The sequence below is a fragment of the Sinocyclocheilus grahami genome, unplaced genomic scaffold (genome assembly GCF_001515645.1).
Source record: "Sinocyclocheilus grahami isolate Dianchi unplaced genomic scaffold, SAMN03320097.WGS_v1.1 scaffold346.1, whole genome shotgun sequence".
In the NCBI taxonomy this organism is placed as follows: Eukaryota; Metazoa; Chordata; class Actinopteri; order Cypriniformes; family Cyprinidae; genus Sinocyclocheilus; species Sinocyclocheilus grahami.
Window position 1 is genome coordinate 442,949 of NW_015505525.1, and position 8,249 is coordinate 451,197.

Here is an 8,249-nt window from a genome sequence, read left to right on the forward strand (position 1 = left end):
ACTGAGCCCTGAGGCACCCCAGTAGCTAGATGTTGCGACTTGGACACCTCACCTCTCCAAGATACCTTGAAGGACCTATCTGAGAGGTAAGACTCAAACCACTGGCGTGCGGTTCCTGAGATGCCATTTTCCAATAGGGTTGACAGGAGAATCTAGTGGTTCACCGTATCAAAAGCAGCAGACAGATCCAGCTAAATAAGTATAGAAGATTTGGAAGCCGCTCTTGGCAGTCTTAGGGCTTCAACAACTGAAAGCAAGGCAGTCTCTGTCGAATGTCCACTTCTGAAGCCAGATTGGTTGCCGTCCAGAAGGTTGTTCTGTGTGAGACACAACTCAATCAAGTGTTTTTGCAATGAACGGTAGAAGGGAAACCGGGTTGTAGTTCTCTAAAAGAGTTGGGTTAAGAGTGGGTTTCTTAAGAAGTGGGGTTATATGAGCCTGTTTAAATGTTGAGGGAAAACACCAGTGTGAAGGGATGTGTTAACGATGTGAGTGAGTGCAGGTACAACGGCAGGAGAAATGGCTTGAACGCCTGAGACAAAAGGCTCTGGTGGGCACCGTGGCGACAGGCAGAGCGGGCTTGGGCTACTTTCCAAAGACCTTGGATAGCCAGGCCAGCGGTAAGGAAAGACACCACCTACTGCAGGAAGAGGTTCGAGCAGGCGTGGAGGAAGAGCGAGGGAGCAGGGCAGGGGGACTCCGGCAGCAGGGAGCGTGGACTAGGTGGGAGAGTACACTGCAGCGTAGGATCACCTGGGCAAACATCTTGCAGGCAGATTTCCATCGGGTCCGTTTCCTGGTACAAGCTGTCTATGATGCCCTGCCAAGCCCAGCGAACCTCCATGTCTGGGGGAAGAGTGAGACACCCTTCTGCCTTCTTTGCTCTGGAAGAGGCTCTCTAGAACATCTCCTCAGCAGTTGCCCAAAGGCTCTGGCTGATGGGCGCTATCGGTGGCGCCATGACCAGGTGCTTAAGGCAATTGCTGAGAGCTTAGCCTCAGCCATTAGCACCAGCAAGTACCATCATGCTCCGAAGAAGGCAGTCCACTTTATTAAAGCTGGAGAGAAACATCGGGTGTGCCCACAATTAACAACAGGCCTCCTTCATAAAGCCTCGGATTGGCAGCTGCAGGTTGACCTGGGAAAACAGCTGAGGTTCCCTCAGCACATTGTAACAACAAGTCTCCGCCCAGACATGATAGTTACCTCCGAGGTTTCAAAACAGCTAATCATGCTGGAACTTACGGTTCCCTGGGAAGAGCGTATTGAGGAAGCAAATGAAAGGAAACGCGCTAAGTACCAGGAACTGGTGGAGAAGTGTAGGGAGAGAGGCTGGAGAACCTTCTATGAGCCTATAGAAGTCGGCTGTAGAGGCTTTGCGGGACGTTCACTTTGCAAAGTCCTCAGTCGTTTGGGCATTACAGGGGTGGCCAAGAAGAGGGCCATTCAAGCCGCGAGCGAAGCTGCAGAGAAGGCCACAAGGTGGCTTTGGTTTAAGAGGGCTGATCCGTGGGCTGCTACTGGGACGCAAGTCGGGCTTGATCAACCCCGGCTGGGTCGCCTGGGCGATGGTGTATGATGTTGCGAGACCCGAAATACCCAATGACCCCAGGGTACATCACTGAGGATGTGTCCCAGTGCATTCATGAGATGTTTCTTGTATAGCAGTGGAGACATTAGCAGAGAATGAAGAGAGGAGTGATCGATATACATTAAGGTCAGTAGGATATTGTGATTTGTGCCATACTCTTTCTGCAGCTCTGAGCTTAGAACGATGCTCACGGAGAACATCAGATAGCCAAGGGGCAGAAGAGGTGATCTTTAACATCATCATTTTATTAAAACAGTTCAATTTATTCTTCAGCTAATCTCAAAACATCCATTTTCATGCTGTACATTGTAATGTTCCGTTGCCTTCACTTGACACATTTAAAACAATTCATTTAAATTTGTTGTGATTTATTTAATAAATATCAGCCATTTATTGGTTCTCCCCCATAACATGGAAATAATGTTTTTTGTTATCAATAATATTTTTTTATATCTGTGCATCCTAAATTATTAGACTATACCAATCTTATGTGAAATACTGGGCTGCGTTTCCCGATAACGTTGTCTCTTAGCGCGCTACGAAGACTCCAAAGGTTTGCCTTAACTAAAGCTGTACCATTTCTAGGTGTGTTCCCCAAACTATACCTTAGGAGGCTGCTTAAGATATACCTTCTTACGTGCGACGTTACCAGGTGCTGTCCATAGCGGTGGTGCTGAATTGGTTGATATCGATAGCTCGAGAATCAATTATTCATTCTATGCACAGGCTGCTTCACTGCGTTATGTGAGAAAGCAGTGTTCTTTATAAAAGAAGTGTTGATTTTAAATAAAGACACGGAACCTTTTCCTGTTAGAATGCAAAGAACTTGCGTGAAACTTTTACTTTCGCTTTGCAACATACATCATGTCAGGGAAGAAAACCAAAAAAGAAAATTATATTCCCAGAGCATCTCCCAGTGGTCACCACATAAAATACAAAGGAAAAAAACCTACATGAGACACTGCTTAATAAATTTACATCTTCTAACAAAACAAAAAAAAGAAAAAGAAAGAAAGAAAGAAAAAACATAGGCCTACACAAGTCCAACAGAAAAATATTCTGGTAAGAGTGCTTTCCAACAAGAAGCACTTCAGTTCAAACTGTATTTATCAGGACTCATTGGATCTTATAAAAATAATCCAAATTGCAAACCAAATCCAACACTGGATATTTTAATATAATTTTGAAATGAGTGCGTGAACCCCGCAACCTCATGCCCAAACCTATCATGCATATCACTGACTGGCAGTATGCCTTCACTGGCCTTTGAAAGGGTCATTTATATTCTCATAATATATTTTCCATAGTGTCTTCATTTACTCCACAACCAGGGTTGACTGCCCCGCAGCTGCATAACATATTGGTGCAAATCACTAATTTCTGTTATTGGATGACCTACTCAATAATAACACAACAGGAGAAACATATAATCAACAGCTAGTACTATTGCGGAGAAAAAGAGAGAAAGAGCAGCTGAATTTGTGTCGACAAAATTGGACCACCAAGATCTAAAAGCTTCTGAATTTGCTGCCATGCCGGCGATTCTAAAGTTTTAGTGGACATATACACTATATGGCTCTGCGGACAGCATCATCTTTGATTTTGCACAATTATTATATTCATATAGAATGAGATGTAAAGAACTGTGAACTGTCAAAAGTGATAAGGTATAGCTAAGAGTGGTCCAGACCAACCTTACGAAAGTATGACTTGCAGAAGGTATACTTAACTAAGAATGTTTCAGGAAACACGTATTAACGATAAGGTTCAGGTTAAGGTACAACTTAAGAACGACGTAGCATTAAGAAGGTATTGGGAAACGCAGCCCTGACCAGTCAGCCATATTCACATTTAGAAAATAAAACAAAGTACATGATGCAAATGCTGAACTGACGTGAATAAAATACTTGTCTGATCAAGTAAAAGGGAATAAAGCAAGTGAATGTGCATTACTTTTCCTGCATGTTGAACTGCTCATGATGCCTCAGCATTGCTCTTCACACAGGCGGCAAACACCTCCATTAGCTCCTTACACGCTTCCTCACCATTCTCCTTTACACTGTAGCACACAGGAAACACAGTCATTACTCCAGCACACATATACACTGCTGATTCACATCAACATATCCCATATACAACACAAAAATGCAGATTTGTCCCTCTGAAGCACACAAGACTTCATGAAGTTTCTGTACCACACACTGTAAAGACATTACATAATTTTGGTTGTGTCTTTAGTTTCTGCGAAGTCATATAAAATGTGTACTCACAATAGGCCGGATTCTGCTGGGACTGAATGAGACAGTATGCATTTGTGAGAGTGAGATTATTTGAGCCTCTCTACACCAAACAATGGCAGACACTGCCACACTGCATTAGAGTGATGAAATGAAAACAAGGGTTGGAATGACAGCGCAAAGGGGGGGAAGAGATGTAAAAAGAGGGCGGTGGATAATCCAGCTGAACGAGTGAAAGATAGAGCCCTAGAATCACGTGACAAAGCAAGCAGGTAATGGAAAAGAGACATGCTGCTAAAAGAGGGAGATGTCGTGACTTATGAGGAAAAGAGTCCCTCCCCTGCATAGAAAATGATTTTAGTCTCTCCCTCCCCCACAGATCATCTGTTGCATCTCGCATGGTGACTTAAGCGTGCTCTTCCTCTCTTTCTCAGTGAGCGGTGATGTAACACACAGCTAGTCAATTTAAACATTAAGCGCCTTATGCAGACTGGATCTGATGAGCCACGTGACGTAGGTGTAAGAATGTATGGGGGGATTTCACTAGCCAAGGGCATTTCCTCTTCATAGGCAGCCATTATAATACTAATACTATATTCTTCTACTGGACAATAATACTAATACTAGATTCTTCTACTGGACAAAAAACAATTAGCGCTAGATTATGTCCTTATCCTCAACAACCAATAACTAGAGATCACAAAACAGTTTCAAGTCATCTGGAAAACCTTCCATGTTTTGGTCTGGAAGAATGGTCAATTTAAAATATGTTTTTACAGATAAATGGATTTTTAAAATGTGTTAAACTCCTGGAAAACTGCATCAAATGAACCAGAACATGGCTGTGTTTAAAGATCTTTTGATTTGGGAGACAAATGTTGAAACACTATAGTCTGTGGTATAAAACTGGCGGCAAAAGCACAGTCAATTTAAAAGCTAAAGGGATAGTTCGCCTAAACATGAACATTCTGTAATCATTTACTCACTCTCATCTTGTTTCCAAATTGTATGCCTTTCTTTCTACTCTGGAATATAAAAGAAAATGTTTTGAGAAAGGGCTTTCTTTTTTGTTTCTTTTGGAAGTCAAAACTGGTTGGTTACCAACATTCTTCCCTATATTATCTTTTGTGTTCTACAGAAGAAACGGTTTGTAATAACATGAGTGTGATTAAATGATGACAGAATTTTCATTTTTGGCTGAACTATCTTTTTAAATATATAGATAAATTGATCTTAATATGTGCTTCAAATGTGCATTAAATGAACCAAACCATGGTTATTTGCCAGTCAAATATTGAAATCTGTCAGTCTTGGAGGTGTAAAATTAAAATGATAGCAAAAAGCAACAGGCAAATGGGAAGGGGATGATCACCTTCCCCAAATTAAGACTGAATAATTCACAAGATGGCCAGTCCTCCACATATATAATGCAAAACAAAAAAGGGCACGGCTCAGAAGTGCTCTGATCTTAAACACAACAAACAGGAAATAATTTTACTTGACCTTAAGAATAATTCAGTTGGAATCAATAAATACTGAATCCATATGGAACTGATTTATTTCCACATGGAGCTCCTATAACAAAGCTATCCCATGTTGATAAACCAGATGCTTTTGTTTATTGATAGATTAAGTAACACTGTTTACCCTGAGGGGAGTTTCTAATAATGCATTCCAACCACTACAAGAGCAGGCATGCTAACACAAATGAGAGGAAAAAATCTGCTTAAAGTGGAAAAGATTAAATTGTAATTTGCTTTAACATTACTGAAAGGACACCCTATAGGACAAAATGGCTGTATGTTAACTCTGTGGCTAATGTTTAGTCACAGACTTTGAAACTCTAAAAAGTGGAGGACATCTCAAGGTCATAAGCTCACAGATTCACATTGCCAGAAAGCAGTAAAAAGAGATTTTACACATGTTCCACAACTAGCAACCAGATGCATCCTCCCATTGAATAACTGCTGGATTCTAGGGTTGAACCTGTAACATTAATCCTCTTCTGGTTTTAAAGCCCATGATGAATTCCTGTTTGTGAAGCAGCATGACAAAAAAAAATAGACAAAATGGCCACTGTGACATACTTAGACCAGGTGTAAAGTGATCCAGTGAATATTACATGTCACACTGTATAATGGATGACAGACACACACACATCTATGCAGTACCATGTACGACTATAAATACCAGTGTGGTGTACGTTACTTAAAGGTCGGCCTTCTGTAAGGTTAAACATTCAGCTAGTCAGCAACACATGCAAGTTGCTGGTCAAAGTGATTACAGAAAGGTCAATGACAAACTGACCTGCTAATAGTGTTTTAACTGTTAACAGTTCTGCCATTCCATCTTTTTCCCGCCAGTCTTTGCCATGTCTGTCCCTGCAGCCCCCAAGTCTTCCTTTGTCATTTTTGAGCGGTGGTTGCTCATATGAGAGGAAATTATTCATGTTCACAGATGCACCATTTTCTCCATTTTCCCTGCCCTCCCACCATTCCTTTTTGGATTAGTGGATTTTGTTTGTTTTTATATCCTGTAAAGCAGTATTTTGTAACTCCAGACCTACGGACCCACCTACCAGAACGTTTTAGATGTCTCACTAATTAAAACACCTGATTCATCTCATCATCTTCTTGGTGTGTGAATATGGAGACGTCTAAAGCATCCTGGGAGGTGGGTCTCAGGGACTGGAGTTGAGAAACACTGCTGTAAATGAAGGTGACCGTGATGGCCAGTGCTTCAGATGAACCAGTGACACATTATTCAACCAAATTCTCACCCTACACACCCTTCCCCTGTCTGGTCCTTGCACACCAAAGGTCAGGGTATGTGCAAGCTTATCTGTTTCTCATGCTGCCCAGGCCTGTCAACACTACAAACACCAAAAGCAGCCAAACTACATTTTTTTGGGTGGGTGTGGGGATTAGGGTCAAAATACAGTTTGAGCAATGGCTAGTGTCAATGGTCAAGAAGGAACACAATTAAAACCTACATAGAAGGGAAGACAGCATATTGAATGAATGTTCATCACTGGCCACTGGGCACAATCTCCTTCATTTGCAGTATATAAAACCAGCAAAACCTATTAGTGGGAGGGCAGGGGAAAACGAAGAAAAGGTTCATCCTCCATCATCAGTGATTCCCTCTCATTTAAGTGATCAAAACTCAAACATGGCAAAGTGAGGCCAGGGAGGTAGCAGGAACAGAAAGGGTGAAGACTGAGAGAGGAAATCAGGGATGGCAGAATGAGCGAGAGGAAAAGCATGATATAGACACATTCCCAACAGCCAATCAGCCGTGAGGAAGAACTGAAGTTGAACAAAAACCCCAGAATGCTCTTAATGAGCAGCCCCAATGATGCTGCCAACTCAGATCAAACTGACACCAATCAAACCATTTACAAAACTCAAAAAACGTAATCAAGTTACATCTTATTAAAAATACAGAATCCCTCTGCGCAAACCTTCCACCTCACATTTGACGGAAGGTCCTTCCTTCCCTCCATTTTGGATCACCATCATGATGCACAATTTACATTGCGTAACATAATTCTACTGAATATCACCAATCCCACCATGATTCTAACTAATTAAGAGCTACAATAAATCTATGTAGAAATAAATCTACATTTTGGAGCATAAGAATTTAACAAATTGTCATTCGGTCCATATAGAGATGCAACGGACCGGTATTATGGACCATACATGACTGCTACTCCAGACTGCTACTTACCATTTGTCTAAATCTGCCTTGATGGCCACACAGGGTGCTGGGACAGGGGTCTCGGCAGGAGCTGCAGTCTCTGAGTCTGACATGGTTCTATGGCGTTGGAGTGAGTGTATGTGTGCCTGCTCCGTGCGCTCCTGTGGTTATATGTGCAGGAGAAAAAGAGAGAATGGAGAGTTAAGAGTTGGCAAGAGGGAGGGGGAGTGTACATACTACACGGGGGGAGGAAGGAGGTGGGAACCGAACGTGAGAGGGCACATATGTACACGAGCAAGAGATCAAACGGGTTCAACCATACTCAGCAAAAAAAAAAAAAAAGCATTTTAAAAGTATGGTGCTTCAAATGCAAAATGCAAATAATTGTCCTTCTTTCTGCACCTAAACCAACAGTGTGTAATGAAGTGTACTGAGACAATGGAAATTATGCAGAGAAACTTAACTTGCATTCAACACAGAAAAGCTGCACTAGTGTTATATTATGGATTGTGCATGGACGCCCCCTAATGGCAACATGGTTTCACTATGTGCACCACTTTACACTTTTTTTTCTTTGTTAATATTTATTTTCATATAAAAGCAGTATCATTTAAATTACATCCAATTTCCTTTTTATTGATTTCTTAAAGATTTAAGTAACTACAGCCTGTGTGTAAACTTGAATAAATACAAAATAATCAAATCGAAATATATAAATA

The 8,249-nt window shown here is 41.5% G+C and overlaps 1 long non-coding RNA gene across 1 annotated transcript in view; it reads right to left on the reverse strand.

The window, feature by feature from the left end:
- Nucleotides 1-7,734, reverse strand: part of LOC107548344 (uncharacterized) — a 9,324-nt gene extending 1,590 nt beyond the window's left edge. The window contains exons 1-2 of the long non-coding RNA XR_001604467.1: nucleotides 7,561-7,734; nucleotides 3,545-3,650 (exon numbers count right to left, since the gene is read on the reverse strand). This is a non-coding gene — a long non-coding RNA (uncharacterized lncRNA). The remainder of the gene's footprint in view (nucleotides 1-3,544; nucleotides 3,651-7,560) is intronic.
- Between the last annotated feature and the right edge of the window lie 515 nt (nucleotides 7,735-8,249).